Source organism: Nelumbo lutea, chromosome 1 (genome assembly GCF_056320005.1).
Source record: "Nelumbo lutea isolate HS-2025 chromosome 1, American lotus-T2T, whole genome shotgun sequence".
Taxonomy (NCBI): domain Eukaryota; kingdom Viridiplantae; phylum Streptophyta; class Magnoliopsida; order Proteales; family Nelumbonaceae; genus Nelumbo; species Nelumbo lutea.
Window position 1 is genome coordinate 13274402 of NC_142684.1, and position 19169 is coordinate 13293570.

The 19169-nt window shown below is 42.0% G+C and overlaps 1 long non-coding RNA gene across 1 annotated transcript; it reads left to right on the plus strand.

The window, feature by feature from the left end:
• The first annotated feature begins 8953 nt into the window (after positions 1 to 8953).
• Positions 8954 to 12653, plus strand: LOC148873581 (uncharacterized). Its single transcript, XR_016105116.1, has 3 exons — positions 8954 to 9261; positions 10684 to 10981; positions 12228 to 12653. It is a non-coding gene; the product is annotated as an uncharacterized LOC148873581 (long non-coding RNA).
• Positions 12654 to 19169: the final 6516 nt, after the last annotated feature.

A 19169-nucleotide genomic window follows, 5' to 3' on the forward strand; every position in this document is an offset into this window, starting at 1 on the left:
TATTGTAGCTTTCATAAAGATCACGGTCAAAGTACCGAGAAGTATAAAAACCTCCACGATGAGATAGAGGAACTCATCCATATGGATATCTAAGAAATTTTGTACAAAATAATAGTAATAATAATAAAGCAGGTCGGTAAGGGGAGTAGAGTAGAGACGCTCTCTATTCCAACAAGCAAATGGAACAGTCGCAGAAGCAGCCCCCCGAAGAGAGACCAGTTCGGGGAACCATCCACATCATAGTTGGAGGTTTGATTGTGGCAGGCTGTACCTCAGTTGTAGCTTGCACATCAGCTCGCGAGGCCGTCAAGGAAGAGCAGAACCCACAAAGCGGCCATGGATGGAAGACCCCATCTTCTTCACAGAAGATGACGCATGCGGGGTCCACTACCCCCATGATGATGCGCTCATCATAGAGGTGAAGTTCAACAACTTTGAAGTCAGACGCGTCCTCATTGACTCAAGCAGCTCAGCAGACATCCTCTTCAAAGCAACCTTCGACCAACTTCAGCTCCAAGAGAGCGACCTAAGGCCCGCGAACACTCCCCTGGTAGGCTTCAAAGGAGAGGAAGTCATGCCCCTTGGAAGGATTACAGTACTCGTGGAGGTCGGCACTTGGCCTAGCATAGTGAGGCTCAACCACGATTTCTTAGTGGTTGCAACCCTCTCCCCGTATAACGCCATAGTATGTTGGTCGATTACCCATTCCTTACGGGTTGTGGTGTCCACTTACTACTTGGCCATGAAGTTCCCCACAGACTTCGGAATCAGGATAGCGCAAGGTGACCAGCTTGAGTCTCGCAAGTGCTACGTTACCGCCCTCAAAGGGAAAGCCAAGGTGGCCGATGACCTCGAGCTGGAGAAACCTATGGAGCAGAGCGAGTAGCGAGCTGCTCCTACCGAAGAGACCGTCTCCATCCCAACCTCAACGGAGGACCTAACCTGAACGCTTCAAATTGGTGCTTCCCTTGAGGAGCCTCTGCGATCTAAACTGATACACTTTTTACTTGAAATTTTAGATGTTTTTGCATGGTCAGCGGCAGAAATGCCTAGCATAGACCCTAGCATTATAACTCATAAACTTAATACTGATCCTGTAGTTAGGCCCGTTAGATAGAAGAAACGCAACCTAGCCCTAGAGCGATGGAGGGCAGTCGACGAGGAGGTCGGGAGCTCCTTGCAGCCAATTTCATCAGGGAAGTCCATTACCCGAGCTGGGTGGCCAACCCCGTTCTGGTGAAAAAGGCTAATAGTAAATGGCAAATGTGCGTCGACTACACCGACCTGAACTGAGTTTACCCAAAGAGTGCTTCCCACTTCCCTGGATTGACCGTCTGGTGGATGCGACCTCAGGGCATGAGTTGCTGAGCTTTCTAGATGCCTACTCGGGCTACAACCAGATCATGATGGACCCGACAGATGAAGAAAAGACTGCCTTCATAATCGAGCTTGGCCTGTACTACTACAAGGTCTTGCCCTTTGGGCTAAAAAATGCTAGGGCAACCTTTCAAAGACTTGTAAATAAACTGTTTGATCCATTGATTGGCCAAAAAGTAGAATGTTATGTAGACGACATGGTCGTCAAAACCCAGTTTTCATGCGATTTAATACAAGACTTGCATTTAGTTTTTGAAATCCTGTGTAGATTTAATATGAAATTGAACCCGAATAAGTGTCTTTGGCGTCACTTTGAGCAAATTTCTGGGATACATAGTAAATCGACGCGGCATTGAGGCCAACCCAGACAAAGTAAAGGCCATCCTAGACATGAGACCACCCCAGAAAATGAAGGAGGTTTAGAGGTTGAATGACAGAATAGCCGCTCTAAGCCGCTTCATGTCCAAGTCGGCAGACCACTGCTTACCTTTCTTCAAGGCAATTAAAAGCAAAGAGTTTGAATGGACCCAATATTTTCAGCTCGCATTTGACGATCTAAAAAAGTACCTTGCTAGCATACTGGTCTTAACCCGGCCTAAAGAGGGCGATGATTTAGATTTGTACCTCTCGGCAAGTGACGAAATGGTCAGCTCGGTACTAATAAAAGAAGTAGATTGGGTCCAATGACCTATCTATTATGTTAGTAAAGTGTTGTAGGAAGTAGAGACAAGATATCGGAAGATAGAGAAATTGGCTTATGCACTGGTTATTGCATCTTGAAAGATCCGTCTATACTTTCAGGCTCATACTGTTATCATCCTCACCAACAAACCTTTGAGGCAAGTCCTACTCAAGCCCGAGGTCTCTGGTTGACTAACGAAGTGGGCCGTTGAGCTCAGCGAGTACGATCTCCAATACAAGCCACGAACTTCTATTAAGGCCCAAGCCTTCGCAGACTTCACCGCGAAGTGCACTTTCAGCTCCGAAGTCCCCAGGCCGATTGAACACGAGGCCCCCAGTTTGAACGAGCCCGGAGCTCCAAGGCTAGTTGAGTCTGAGCACTGTAAGGTAGCATCCAGTGTGGCATCTCTCCTAGTTAAGCCAACCGCAAACTAAGATAGGAGCCCTGGATCTTTCACGTGGATGGCTCCTCGAACCAGTAGGGTAGCGGAGCCGGAATAGTTCTACACGACCCAAGTGGCACGAAACTGGAGTACGCACTACGCTTTGAGTTTGCGGCATCCAACAATGAAGCGGAGTATGAAGCATTGATAGCCAGGCTAGCTCTAGCCAAAGAAGTGAAAGCCAAGCATATCGTCATCTGTAGCGATTCCCAGCTCGTGGTCAATCATGTCATAGGCGAATACGAAGCTCGCAAACCGACTATGATTGCCTACTTAGCCAAGGTAAGAAAGGCTCTGCTCAACTTCCAGCCACACTACATCAGGCAAGTCCCGAGGTCGGAGAACGCTGAAGTCGACGCCCTGTCCCGGTTAGCCAGCACCAGTGATAACACCATGAGAACCGTGTACATAGAGAACCTGCCTCATCCTAGCATTCTCGGGGGGGGGGGGGGGGCGGGGGGAGGGGGGGGCGGCGCAGAGGAGGTCGTTCCTGTCGTTCAAGCAAAGCCAAGCTGGATTGACCCACTTGCGAGCTTCCTACTACACGGGATCCTCCCTGCAGATCGCAATGCCACCAGAAGGGTAGAGCATCAGGCGGCCAAAGATCCTACACACTCCCCTACCTGCACTGCTTGCGATTTTCAAAAGCCGAGCTCGTACTCCGGGACACTCATGAGGGCCTATGCGGCGGACACATGTGGGGTACGGCCCTCGCCCAAAAAGCACTACAATAGGGGTACTACTGGCCAACGATGAAAGTGAACGCTATTGTGCTCGTCAGAAAGTGTGACAAGTGCCAAAAGCATGTCAATATCCACCACCTACCCATGGCCTTTCGCACAATGGGGGATCGATATACTCAAATCGTTTCCACCAGCGACAGGCCAGAGGAAGTTCCTAGTGGTAGTAGTGGATTATTTTACCAAATGGATAGAAGTTGAACCTCTCATAACGATCACAACCAGAAATGTCCAGAACTTCTTTTGGATGAACATAGTGTGCCGCTTTGGGTTACCTCGGGTACTAATTTCTGATAACAGTAAGCAGTTCGAGGACATTAAATTCTAGAACAGGTGCCAAGATATGGGGATCCGGTAGAACTTCACTTCAGTCGCACACCTTCAAGCAAACGGTTAAGCAAAAGTCACGAACAAAGCTATCCTCCGCAGACTGAAGGCACGGTTAGATTGAGCTAAATGACTATGGGCGGATGAGCTACCCAATGTCCTATGGGCCTACCAAACCACAGAGAAGATCACCACAAAAGAGACTCCCTTCAACCTCACCTACGGAACCGAAGCAGTAATCCCAATTGAGATTGAGGTTCCCTCACTACAACTGGAAGCATATGACGATAAGGCAAATAAAGATGAGATAGTACCAACCTCGACCTACTCGACGAAGTAAGGGACCTCGCATATATTAGGACCGCATCTTACCAGCAAAGAGTAGCTCGGTACTATAACGCCAGGGTCAAGAAGCGGAATCTCCGCATTGACGACCTGGTCCTTCCTAAAGTTATGGTACCTGAGCCTAGCATTGGCAAGGTCAAACCGAATTGGGAAGGACCCTACCGAGTGAAACTGGTGCTCAGGGAAGGAACGTACAAGCTCGAAACCCTTGAAAGGAAACAAGTACCTCGAGCATGGAATATTGTCAACTTAAGGCAGTATTACCTGTAACTACTGAGTAGACCACGAGTAACTCTTAGATCCCAAGGGCCAAAATGCCGAGCTAACGCAACTTCGATGCAATAAGACCCAGTTGCCTCTATGGCATGGGCAAACTACTGAGTAGACCATGTGTCACTCTCAAAGCCTAAGGGCCAAAATGCCGAGCTAATACGACCTCGACGCAATAAGACACAGTCGCTTCCATGGCATGGGCAAACTCCAAGGGCAGACTATAAGTCGCCCCCTTAGCCTAAGGGATAAAACACCGACCTAACTAAGACCTTGACACCGTGAAAAACTTAGTTGCTTCATTGGTAAAGGCGAAGTATGAAGTACCAGAGACGTAAGCAACTCGGGTTTGAACCCTATGAAGCATAGCTCGTCTCAGTACATCGGTTGAATCAAATAAGGAACAACCTACAAACATACAGTTCAGGCATACATGCTAACTACTTTGCGGTATACTATAAAAATGCCTCAAAGCACTAAGGGATAGCACGGGATAATAATTATTGAAAGATCCTATTTCGGGTATGTAGCTCTAATAGCTTGAGTGATGAGATCGCATTACAAAAAATAAAAGAACACACCATACTTAGCAAGAAAAGGAAAAATTTTATTACTATTTCATAAATAAAAACTGAGCTAAAAAGCTTGGGAAAGTTCAACAAGAAGTAAAAAAGGGCACAACTTTCCAAGAAGAAGATTTTTGAAAACCGGGTTCTGGCACCTGGGAACCACTAGAAGCCAACAAGAAGAATAGAAAAACACAAGAGCCACCAGCCTCAAGGGTCCACCTCCTCCACCTCGTCCTCGTCCTCCAGGCAGTCAGGCTCCTCCTCCTCCGCCTGGTATGTCGTCTCGGGAGTCAGGCCCTTCATTGTGATGTCGTCGAGGTTGAGCCCAGATAACTTCTTTTGGACCAACCAGTGGCATAGCTTGAATCCGGCGGTACGAGCTCGAGCCATACTCCACTTGGAGGTCGTGATACTCCTGGGAGTCTTTGATGTCCCAGACTGCCTTAGCCCGCTCGGCCTCCACCATGGTGTCGAAGTTTCGAGTTCGGTCCAGAAGTGTAGACTCCAAGTCTCGAACCTGCTGGCGAAGGAGCTCCCCCTCCGCTACCACCCTCGATGACTCCTCCCTGTAGTGCTTGCTCTTCTCAGAAAACCTGATGATCTGTGCCTTCTGGTCATCGGCGAGCAGCTCCTAGGCCTCGCTCCCCTTGCGAGCTTGAAGGATCTCACCTCGGGCCTGGTCGAGCTCGCCTTGGAGCTTCTGGACATTGGCCCTCTGATTGTGAGTGTCGTCAAAGTGGATGTTGGTCTGGAGGGCCATGGCATGGATGGAGGAGTTCACCTGCCAACAAGAGACTAAGGTCAGAAAACAGGAAAAGAAAGAAAAGAACGAGAAGAAACAGAAAAGATCACTTACCGCTAGCGCGGTGAGCGCCTTGGGCTCCATCTCCCCCCACCTATCGACTTCCTTGTTGTATATCACCCTTCGGCTCTTCTGCCCAGCCACGAGGTAATCATTGACACCCTCCCAGTTCCCCATCGGGAACTACGGATAGGGGAATGGGCAGGAAGGCCCAGGAGGAAACAACCCTTGCCTCGGAAGCTCGCCCTCCTCGAGGCCACCTTCTCTGGCAACTCCTTCAGATGGGACTGGTGGAACCTTAGGCGGTGGAGAAACAAAGTCTGGCTCAGTAGACTCAAACTCAGTGCCCCTAGAAGTGGAAGCTCGGTCGGGATGTGACCTCTTCACCTTATGCTTCTGGTTGTTGGAAAGAAGGTGACGCGCGTCAACACCAGACAAGATGGCTACCAAAAAACCACAAGGTATTAGTCCAGTAAAATATATGTGTGTGTGTGTGTGTGTGTGTATTTTTACAAGGCACTTCGCAACCTAAAAGGCAACCTACCCGAAATTAGGCTAGCCTACGTTAGCTTTTCCTCGGTCAAGTAGTCAAAACAAAGAAGGCCTACTGCTTCCAGGACAGCCGCGTTTTCCGAGTTTCAGGGTCCAACTCAATCCCAAAATCCTAGATGGCAGCCCTCCAAGAAGTTGGGAAGGGCCACCCGTCGGGGTTACGGACCACAAAATAGTCCCGCTTCCAAGCCGGAATCTTGTTCAGTAGCTCATGCAAGAGCTTGAAGCCACGGCCGGGAGAAAAGTAGTAGGAACGCCTTTTCGGAGGCACTCCGGGAGTAGCATTCTTGATGCAGAGAATGGAAGAAAAGATATCAAGATCAAGGGGAAGACAATACTCATAGGACAGAGAAATAGTCCCAACTACACTCCAGATGGCATTGGGATGGAGCTGGTCATTGGTGACATTGAAATGATTCAACACCTCCACTATTAGAGGGTGTTTTGGAAGACGCAGGTCGGCCTCAAGCTGTTCTTGAAAAATCACTATGTCATTGAGACCATGCTCCTAGGGAAAGTTACCGGAGCGGAGACTGTAGATGTGGTCCTCGGGAAGGTTAAAATAGTGAACTAGAGATCTAAGTCTCTCCATCGTCATAGAGGAGGGACCGAAGGTGTCGGGCTCTCTGCCCCGAGAAGTAGAAGCCAACTTGTCGGAGGCTTCCTGAGCCTCCAAAGCCTGTCCCCAAGCTCTCCCTAAGCTCGAGGGATGTCGTTTTGGTTATTGCCCCAGGGATAAACGTGGTACGGATACCCAGACATGATTGATAGAATGATTAGACTCACCGGAAAAGATGAAACAGTGTGTACAAGAGAAGAGCTCGAGCAGACTAGATGGATGCGCGACCTCAGAATTCGAAGATAAAGCAAGTTAGCATGAAAAAAAATGAGGCCTAGGGGGTCCTCCTATTTATAGCCACTGTGCCCCCAGACCAACGGCCCAGATTGAGACAGATCTGACGGTTCGTAGTCAAGCTGACTGCACGTCTTCTGAAACTGAAATGTGACTGGCTACACGTCTCCCATGATTAAGGTAATGACGGTTGCACGACATCAGGAATTAAGAGTCACTTTGGTGTGTTTCTCGACATTTGAAAAGTCAGAAATCCTTGGTTCCAGCGCACACATTTAATGCAAGCAGTAAATCAAGTTTGAACTTCGGTCAAATCCACCCATCACACTTCATGAACTCCTCACGCTAAGGTAGCACTCTTAGCCCGAGGAGTGGGGGGAAATTGATGGAGGGTGATTTGACCCGACCCCTTGAGACGATGACACGTGGACCAAACTCAGCACGAGCAACAACTCAGCACCACAGCTTGACTGCAACTAAGTAACGAGCCTGCAGGACAGCTCGCTACGTCATAGCTCGCTATAGGGGAGCTCACTACAACGCGAGCTCAATGTCCCCCAAGCTACTGAAAGGGAATACTCCAAGACTATCTTAACTCGCAAGGTAGGGTAACCAGCTCGCTCCAACACTTAGGCAGAAAGACTGCCCCGAAGACAATCTTGAGAAGGGTCACCTTGAAGTACCCCTAGGAGCTCACTATGAAGTAGCTTGCGACAGGATAGCTCGCTACGCGACAAGGTAACTTGCGACTGAGCAACGCGATGCTCTCAAGAAGCTTCTATTTGACAAGACCGTACCCGTCAAACTACGCCACGTCTCCAGACTGACGACACAGTCCTTGCCCATTCAACAGACTGCACCCACGTCTCTCGATAGATGGTGGCGTGCCTATCTTCCCGGGACGTGTCACTCACCCGATTGGGTAGTACCCTGCAACAGTTACTTGCGCAACCCTGACAAATAACGGTTGCGATAGAAGCCCAGTGGCGGTTACACCCGATTTGACAAGAACGTCTATATAAGAGCCCCTTAGTCAAAGGGGAGGGGATTCAATTTGATTTTTGGATCTTGAATCATCTTACTTAATCTCGAGCTAATCTTGAACACTCAGTGATCTAGCGCGACCTGCACACTTAGCCTCTTTACACTCTTTACTATTTCCCCAGCATTCTAACTTAAGCATCGGAGTATTCCCACCAGGCAAGTCCCCCGGGAATTCTTCACCGTCTTCTTCTCAGGTGTCGTCCGTTGCCAGGTAGGAGCCTGTTAGCAGCCAGGTAGGAGTGTCTGGATTGCACAGAATCACTTCCAATCTCTTTTCTGAAGTTGATTTTATTTTCTAAGTTTTATCTTTATATCAATCACTCAACAGGAAAGCTGCAACTTCAAAATCCCTATATTTTTGTTTATAAAGTTTGCATTGTTTTTTTTTTTCTGTAGAAAACAACTTCAATAGTAATTGCATGGGTATTTTGAACATTTTTGTGCATCTTGTTAAAGGAGAGGGGGTCTACATGCAACAAGGTGAAGATTCATGATTGCGATTACCAAACTTTAGGGAAGGTTTCAGAAATTTACCTATACTTTAACAGGTTGGTCAAAGTCGTATTTCAAAGGAACTGGACAAATCCCTTAAAGCAGATTGCATCGAATTTGAATACATAATACATCCAAACTAGATACCCAATCAACTCAATATCTGCGAAGGGAAAAACTATATGCTGATGGAAAGACATTTAGATACCGGTTGATTGGTTATCATTTTTTCGGTATCATAGACAAACCCATCTTTTAGATATATAAAACATACATTTAAATTGATATACATTTACATATCTGTATATCCTATTCAATTAAAAATAAAATATCAATAATTTGTATAAAGTTAGCATAAATGTAAATGTTAAAATAAAAGTAAAAAATATAATATAGATAAAATAAACTTCAATTATAAAGAATTTTAATACTAAAAACTAGTATACATTATAAGGCACATGCACAAATTCAGTAAAAAAAAAAAACAATGTATGCGGACAAATTCGGCCAAAGAATACATCAAGCGACGAAAAAATGAACCATTTTTGGACGGCCAACTGAAACAGAATCTAATCAACCAATTGCGTCGGAATTAAGCTGTCGTATCAGCCTTCATTCCAATTGATTCTCAGAGTAGTACGAATGTAGACGGATTTAATATTTATTTGGTGTGTTGGGTTCAAGAGTTTGTAGGAAGAGTCCAAGAAGGCGTAATATCTCACTCTCCTTCTCCGTCTCGATCGCAGGAGGCTTTCAGTAGAATTCGGTTAGCACTCTCTTTCTGTTTCTGCTGCTTCCCTTCATCAAAGCTTACGTGATTATATTGATTTGTTTGTTCTCTTTCTATTTGATTTTCTTTCACGATTGTTCACTTGCTGTTATTTGTTTCTTGTGCTGGATGAATGGCTAGATGGAGAAAGCTTGATGAATATGTGTTCTGGTTCATTTGGTTATTTTGTTAATTTTGGCACTCCTGATCTACTACAAGCCTACAAAACAAACACACCAGTGATCCATTTGGTTTTACACTCCTTTGTTTGAATGAAATTTCTTTTGTTACAAGGTATAGGAGTTGTGATTGGTCACACTTATTCCTCAGAAAAAAAATTGAAGCTCTTTGCTGAAAAAAAAAATATGAATGAATAAGAAATAAGAAATATTTTTATATGCTAAAAATATTATATATTGTGTTGTTCTTGTAGAATAAATAATATTTTATATTAATTTGTTATGTCATGTTTAAGAATATCTTTTATTTAGGGATGTCAATTGGACTGGATTTGGTCCAATCTGGTCCAGTCCAATGTGAGTCCATTACAAATGGATCTGGTCCAATCCAGTCCAATGAATATTTTGGACCAGTCCAGAGACTGTTCAATCTGTTTTAGATTGGTTTCAACTCAAACCTGGTCCACTGACACCTATGTTCTAATCTTCTATCAATGGACCATATATTGGCTCAATCTGATATAAATTCATTATGGACGGACCGGGTCCAATCCAATATGTCATATTGGTCTGTCCAATCCATCCAATCCATTCAAAAAGATTTTGATTTGGACTGAGTCCAACCCAAAACCGGTCCATTGACACGCCTACTTTTATTCATATAAAATTTTACATGTATTATATTTTTAATTCGTATCATTTGATATATAGTATAATAATTATATCATATTATTACATAATATGTTTTATATTAAAATTCCTACATTATTTCTTGTGCAACCCCGGATAGAAATGGAATAAAAGATTTTACCAAACATCTTACTTTCTCTCCCACTCCATTATTACTTCTTAGAAATTATCTAGGAAACGATAAAAAAAAAGGGTTACAATATTTCTAATCACTTACCAAGTTACACACCTGTAGGAGTATTAATGAATTAGACCAAATCATAATCAATTTGAATGGGCTGGATGGACGAACATATTGAATTAGACCAGTCCGGACTTAATAGTCCAAAGTATTTTTGGATTGAAGTGGATCTGGTTCAATCTGTAATGGATTTATATATATTGGATTGGGTTGAATTGGACCAATATCCGGTCAATTGACAGAAGATAAGAATAGACGGGGTGTCAATGGACCAGATTCGGGTTAGACCTAAAAGTACCAATAATCACAACTTGCTTAGATCAAAGTTAAATTTATTTATCATGGATTGCCTAACACTTCATTTTGCAGTCAGTTCATATATATAACCTCAGAAAAATGGATGGTGGAAATAAGGAGAAGAATAATGTCGAGATTCGAGACAAAGGGCTTTTTTCACACTACAGTTATGGTGTTAGTGGTGAACACTATTCATCGTCACCATGGGCATGCCCCCAAGAAGGCTACCCTCCACAAGGCTATCCATCCCAAGGATATCCTTCGGCCCATTGTTATCCTCCTCAAGGCTACCCACCAGCAGGATATTCTGCTTCACAAGGTCCATTCTTTCCAACTGGTTATCCTTCTTCAGCTTTCCCATATTATACAGGTATGGTTGCAAACGGTTCTGTACTTTGAAATTTGTTGTGAAAGGAGAGTTCTATCATGGTTTATATTTTGCAGATAAGGGTGTCATACTGTCATTGTCAACTGATTGGGTTTGGGTCAGAGTCGGACCCTATCTGAACCAAAATCAATTTGAATGTAATGGACACATGGACTAATTAGACATATCGAATTGGACCAGTTCAAACTTAATGATTCAAAGTATTTATTGGATTGAATTGGAACTGATCCATCTGTAATGGATTTGTATTGGGCCGGGTCAAGTTGAGCCAATATCTGGTCCATTAACAGAAGATAATTAGAGTATGGGTGTCAATGAACTAGCTTTGGATTGGACTCAATATAAATTAAAACCAGTTTGAACGGTCCCAGACATTGAATTGAACCTGGTCCATCTATAATGGACTCATATTGGACCGGCCGGGGCAGCTTTGACCAATATTTGGTCCATTGACAGCCCTATTTGCAAACATTGCATGATGTCCCTTAGTTATGATTTCTTTGGAAGTGATGATGATATTTGGAAGTGATGATGATATATGATTTCTTTGGAAGTTATGATTTCTTTGGAAGTGATGATGATATTTGGAAGTGATGATGATATATTATTTCTTTGGAAGTTATGATTTCTTTGGAAGGATTGGCTTATACTTTGGAGTAGTTGGATCATATCCAATCAATTCCATGTGCCGATTCTATTAGATGCACACAATTAGCCTCTAGAAGCAACAACCTGACTCCTATGACAGGACGAGCCAAACTCAAGACAAATGAAAAGCTTGCTTGTGCCCATTTTATTGATGATTGCTGTTTAATTTAAACAGTTCAGAGTTTTGACTCACACAATTGATCTAAAGCAAGGTTTTTAAAGTTGACCCAGACAAACAAACAAGTCAGTAGTCTGATTCCTGGGTAGAACGGTTCGATCATTCAAATCAAATGGTCGAATCATTCTGATAAAAAATAAAAAATTTAAAATATAAAAAATAAAAACGGTAAAAATTATTGAACAGTTTGAATGGTTGAATTGTTTAAGTCAGCGATTTACTGATCAAATCAACGTTTTTTAGTAAAAATCTGATTTTGAAAAAAAATTGATCAATTCCCGATTTTTCCGGTCTAATTTTGAAAACTATGATTAAAAGACTCTTTGCTCAACTTCATGCCCTTTTTGGTTTTGTTGTTCCTAAAACATGAGAAATTGAGACCCGGCCTCATTTTATATATAGGGAGTGGACATGACATGGGCATGGGGGCAATGCTAGCCGGAGGTGCTGCTGCAGGTTATGGAGCTCATCACTTGGCACATGGTGCTCATCATCTAGTGCATGGCCACCAGTATGAGAGCGGCCTCTACAAGCACCATGGCAAGTTTCATAAGCATGGGAAATATGGCAAGCCATGGAACAACGGAGTGTATGGAAGGTACAAGTTCATGAAGCGGTGGAAGTAGTACTTCTTTAGCACAGATGCAACTTCACTTATATTTGGTTACTACCAGCTACCACCTACTATACAGATTACAATAATGAGTAGTTCTCAAGTTTAGTCTCTTCTATCAATTATTAAGAAACACCATAGTTATGAGTTTAAGATATAAACTACTCTAGCATTCCTATGGGATAAATTAATATAATGGAGTACTTTAATGGGAATGCTTATGTTTTTCTGTGATTTGTGTGGAATGAGCTTGTTTTGCCACTTGGGGTACACATTGTGTGAGGTTAATTGCCCTTGGAGCCAGCCTTCTTTAATAAATTAATGCGTGTTTGGGAGGGCTGATGTGCAGTGGCTTCTGGCTTTCCAAGGTGCATTAATTGGCATCACAAAGATAGTCTATAGGTTATGTTTGATGAAAATTTTGAAGAGCCCAAATCTGCCGTCAATTAGTTAGTTGAAGGGCGTTCAGGCTCTTTTAATAGCTTATCTGGAGTGCTTTTTAAGCGGCTGAACCAGTTTAACTGAATCTTAAGCTCAGCCCTCTCGAACGGACCCTTAAGGTACCCGTGTTTATGTGACTACAGGTAATTACTAAGGGTGTCAATGGACCAGTTTTGGATTGGACTCCATCCAGTCCAAAATCAATTTGGACGGATTGGATGCATGGACCAACATTGGGTTGGATCAATCCAATCCAATTTACTAGATTGGATTGGACCTGGTCTGTCCGTAACAAATTTATATTGGATTGGGTTAGATTAAGTCAATATTTGGTTCATTGATATAAGATAAGAATATATGTGTCAATGGATCGGGTTTGGGTTGAAACCAATCTAGGGGTATCCATGGTTTGGTTAACTGAATCATGGCCCTTTTTTGTAAATTGAATCGGTGGTATCAGTATTTTTGTTTCGCCAAACCGAAACCGAACTGATACAACCGGTTAACCAGTTTGTCGGTTTTGGTTTTTGACTAGTTTGATTCTTTGGTTTTTTGGCGACCTGCCTCTGCCGCCGGCCTGGTGACCTACTTCTGTTGTCGACCCGGCAACCTACCTCTATTGTGGATGTGGCGACCTACTTCTGTCGTCGACCTAGAGACCTGCCTCAGCCGTCGACCTGGTGATCTACTTCTTTCGCCGACCTGGCGACCTACCTCTGCTGTTGACCTGGTGACCTACTTTTGTTGTCGACCTGGCTACCTGCCTCTACTGCCGACCTGGTGACCTACTTCTTCTGCCGACCTAGAGACCTACCTCTGTCGTTGACTTGGCGATCTACTTCTATCGCCAACTAGGTGACCTACCTCTATTGCCGACCTGGCAACTTGCCTCTATCGCCGACCAAGCGATCTACTTCTATCATTGACCTGGCGACCTACCTCTGTCGCCGACGTGGCCACCTAGTGACCTACCTCTACCACCGACCTAGTGACCTACTTCTACTGCCAACCTGGTGACCTGCCTCTACTGCCAACATGGCGACCTACTTCTTCTGTCGACCTAGTGACTTGCCTCTACCGTTGACCTAGCGGTCTACTTCTATCGCTGACCTGGTGACCTACCTCTACCACTGACTTGGCAACCTACCTTTGTCGCCGACCTAGTGATCTACTTCTATTGCTAACCTGGCGAACTGGAGATTTGCTTCTGTCGCCAACCTGGTGACCTACCTTTCTAAAAGTTTGCTAGTTGTCTCCGAACCTTTCGAGATCACGCCGCATAACTGTAGGCCTTATCCTCATCTCATCTGAATCGGAGGGAAACGGTAAGCCTCATTAACTAGCACGTTATCCTCCTTCCAAAGCGGAATGGACCTCTACGTCATGGGCTGAGGATTCTGGGAGTGTTTCGCGAGACACATGGCAACCCAACTATATAAGGGCATCAGCCCTTGACACCTAGGTAGATGCACAATTTTTAGTTCTCGCAGCTCTCCAACTCGTTGGCATTCAGCTAGGCATTAGAGCCACCTCTCCAGCTTGTCACCATTTAGCTAGGCATCAGAGCCAGCTCTCCAACTCGTCACCACTCAATTAGGCATCAAAGCCACCTCTCCAGCTCATCACCACTCAGTTACGCATCAAATCCACCTTTCCATCTCATCACCATTCAGCTAGACATCAGAGACACCTCTCTAGTTCGTCATATTCAGCTAGGCATCAGAGCCACCTCTCTAGCTCGTCACCGTTTAACTAGGCATCAGAGCCACTGATCCAGCTCGTCACAACTCAGCTAGGCATCAGAGCCACCTCTCTAGCTTGTCACCATTTAGCTAGGCATCAGAGCCACTTCTCCAACTCGTCACCACTCAATTAGGCATCAAAGCCACCTCTCCAGCTTGTCACCATTTAACTAGGCATCAGAGTGACCTCTCCAACTCGTCACCACTCAATTAGGCATCAAGCCACCTCTCCAGCTCATCACCACTCAGTTAGCCATCAAAGCCACCCCTCCAGCTTGTCACCATTTAGCTAGGCATCAGAGTGACCTCTCCAACTTGTCACCACTCAATTAGGCATCAAAGCCACCTCTCCAGCTCATCACCACTCAGTTAGCCATCAAAGCCACTTCTACAGCTCATCACCATTTAGCTAGGCATCAGAGTGACCTCTCCAACTTGTCACCACTCAATTAGGCATCAAAGCCACCTCTCCAACTCATCACCACTCAGTTAGCCATCAAAACCACCTCTACAGCTCATCACCATTTAGCTAGGCATCAATGCCACCTCTCCAACTCGTCACCATTCAGCTAAGCATCCAAGCCAACTTCCAGGTAAGAACCATTCAGGTAGGTGTCCAAGCCACCTTCCAGGTAGGAACCATTCAGGTAGGTGTCCAAGCCACCTTCCAGGTAGGGATTATTTAGCCAAGATCTAAGTCACTAGCCAATCGGGAGGTGCCAAAATGCACATCATCAAAAAGAAAAGGTAGGGAAACTCATACTTACCTTGTACAAGTTTACCTACCTTTTCTTTCAAACCAAAAACATTCTTAAACCACATTAGAGGAATCCTATTGAAAATACCAACTTAGATAAATCCTTAAACTATGTTTTGTTTAACAAAAAAAATAAAATAAAATAAGAGAAATATACATTTCAGTCCAACTTTGTTAAACTAACGTGGTGAGGGGTAAAACTATGAAAATACCCATATTCTAATTCTCTTTTTTCACCATTCATCTTTGTTCCATCTTTGTTCTATGAGGTGAACTTACTTTGCAACTACTGGTTTGCATCTAAAGTCCAAAAGTAGAAAAAGATGAATAGAAAAAAAAGGGGGGGGGTTTGGCTCTAACAACCTCTAAACTTTATGAAACTGTCAATTTTGACCTTAAATATTAAAAAGGTCCATTTTCGACCCCATTCCTAGGATAAAAAGGCCATTTGTAGGCAAAAAAAGATGGCATTTGAAATGGTGTTTACATATCAGTTAGACAATGTTATGTGGCACTACGCAAAGTTTGAAAAAGGTCACTTTCACCCCAAAGTTTGAAAATGGGCCGCTTTAATAAAGTTAATTAAGTAAATTACTTCAGGTCTAATTAAATGACCCTAAAATATTTAAGTTAATTAATTAAATTAAAAATTGCATTAATTAAGATAATTAAGTAAATTAAGATAGTTAATTAGTTAAATTAAGCAATTAAATAAGTGAATTAAATTAATTAAGAAAACAATGTTAATTAATTAAGTTTAATAAACAAAGCTAATCAATCTAAATAAGTAAATTAAACCAATTAAGCATGGTTTTAAAAATCAACCCAAAACGAAACCACTTTGGTCAATGGTTTGATTGTTTGGTCCAAATGGATCAACCCATGACATTTTGAAAAATAAAAATTATAAGTATAATTAAAATAAAAATTGACTTGAAAACCATTTATTGGATCAAACAGTTTAGCAGCTCAATCATTTGGGTCAATAGTTTGTTAACCAAGTTAAAAATTTCAGGTGGTCAAACTATTCTACCTAGGAATTGGTCAATCATCTAGTTCCATTTTATACCTAGCAACCGACCATTCAACCTAGGAACTAGTTTATTCAGATCGAACAACCAAATTATTGACCTAGAAACTGGTGGCCAAAGTGGTTCTTTTTTGGTCAATTTTTAAATTGCCTTGCTTAATTGGCTTAATTTACTTATTTAGATTGATTTGCATTGTTTATTTAATTTAATTAATTAACTTTGTTTCCTTAATTAATTTAATTTACTTTTTTTTTATTGCTTAATTTACTTAATTATCTTAATTACTAAAATTTATTTAATTTAATTAAGTATATTAAAACTTAATTAACTTTAGGGTCATTTAATTAGACCTTAAATTAATTTACTTAATTAACTTGTTCAAACTTTCGTAGTGCCACATATCGTTGTTTAACAAATCTATCAATGTTGTTTCAAATACTGTTTGTTTTTGCCTACAAATGGCCTGGCCTTTTTTTATCAAAGTGTGGTAGGCAAAATGACCCTTTTTAGTCTTTATGGTCAAAGTTGGCCTTTTTACGTAGTTCAAGAATTGCCAGACCCAAATATCAATTTTTTACTATTCATCTTCTTCGACCTTTGGACTTTAATGCAAACCAGTAGTGGCAAAGTAAATTCACCCCTATTTATTCATTTGGGGTAGTCTCACTTTTTGGATGCTTGGTTTGTGTAAAGTCCAAAGATAAAACAAAGATGAATTGTGAAAAATAGAAATAGAATATGGATGTTTTTATAATTTTACCCCTCACCGCGTTAGTTCAACAAAGTTGACTAAAATGGCACATTTAAAAATGGGTTAATTACTTGTATATGCCCTATACATTTGAGAAGCTAATTATATATACATTGAATTTTTAAAATCAATTTATACATGCCATATTCAGCCCCACATATAACATAAATAGGACTTTTGCCATTACACCACTTGAGAAAAAAAAAATGTTCAATACCCCAACTCTCCAATTTTAGATGCGAGTTTTGTCTTCTGAGTCTTATTCTGATTCCAAGAAGCAAAAGGATTGAAAATTTTTCTCTATGGTATTTTTTTCTAATATCATGCTATGCTGCCATGCTATATGAATAGGAAAATGTTTTTGGATAAAAGACTTAAACATACCCTGAATTTTTTATAAGTTGACTTAAACTTAAACATACCCTATCAATAAAACTTGACATATGGAGTCATCTAAAATTTTTTAAATCAAATTTTCCCTTCCAATAAAGAAATTGAAGTGAAGAAGAAATAAAGAACATTGGAGGAGAGGAGTAAATATTCAAAGTTCAACCAGAGGTGGAAAATACATATTGGTTATAGAATTTGAGGTTCATCGTAGCTTGTCTTGACCACAATCATGGAAAATGGTTCTATGAAATGAAAGAAAACAGCAATGAAATGAGCAATCTAGGGCAATTCCTTCAACCACATTGAGAACTGCAAGTGCACTTGCAGATAAGGATCAGTGGAAGATAATGGGATTTGTATTTTTCTAGTTCATCCAAGAACTGATTCAGCAACACTGTAAAAAAGTCAAGAGTAGTTGCAAAGGTGTAATCTGTTTTTCTGTAATGATAACGATGAGGAAGAAGAGTAATCTAATCTAATGGTCGAGACTGAACATTTTTAGTTTAACAAAATCAAGGCGTCGAATTTGATGTCTTCCACCTCAAAATCAGTTACTTCTTGGATTAAAGTGCTATTCAGATTTCTCTCTAAGACAAACGTACTCTGTTTAATGACTCTTTCATTAACTTAGGCCATAATAGGGCATCAAACCTTGAAGACAATAGGAAAATTGAATGAAGGGATTAGGTTTTTCTGCTGTAAATGGGCCCATCTTTCTTCTACTTGTCTCTTATCTCAAAGAATCACCTCCAAGAAGATCAAGTCATCATGATGCTAAATCCTAATATTCTAGCTAGCCAGAAGGTAGGAAGTGGTGAAAAACCAAAAGAACTCAAAGGTGCATTTCAAGTTGCCCACCACTCACATGGGTTTGAAATATGTAGGATGTACTTCGAAAATTTGAAGGATAATGAAGAGTAAAAAAGTCGTAATAAGGAATATTGAAGTTTTTTTGAAAAGGATAAATTACAAAAACCTCCCTTAAATTTTTATCCATTTTACCCTTATGCCCTAACTATGATATGGAAAACCATATCCTGTGAAAATTCCTTTCAATGCTACGTTTACGGCAATTATCGGTTTACTATAGTAACTGGTAATTAATTATTTGTTTTTTCAGTCAGCTCTTAATTAGCCCGGGACGGAATACAAAACTTCCGTCGACTACAATAAAATAAATATTAATTTTTTTTCAACACCTCCGCCCACGTCAGCGAAACAGTAATAATATTATACCGTCATACTAGCAGACCTGTTTGCACGAGACAGGGATGGGGCTACTCCTGAATCCCCCGATCGGGGACGGGGACGAAGAATGCAATCTCCACTCCAATTAATATATATATATATATATATATATATATATATATACATAATATTATTCATTTTTTAAATATTAATTATTAAAAAGTTAAAAACAATAGAAGTGTAAAATATTAAATTAAAACCCTCGACACTTGACAAAAAGAAGAGAGAAGTCGAGAATTCTCAACTCTATTTCTGGAACAGCTAAACCAGTGAATCCTAGCTTTTTGTATGTCTTCGTCTTCCTTCGTCTTCAATTCTTTGTTGCCGATCGCCATCGTCGAGATAATTACGTATTTACAAAATACCGTTTC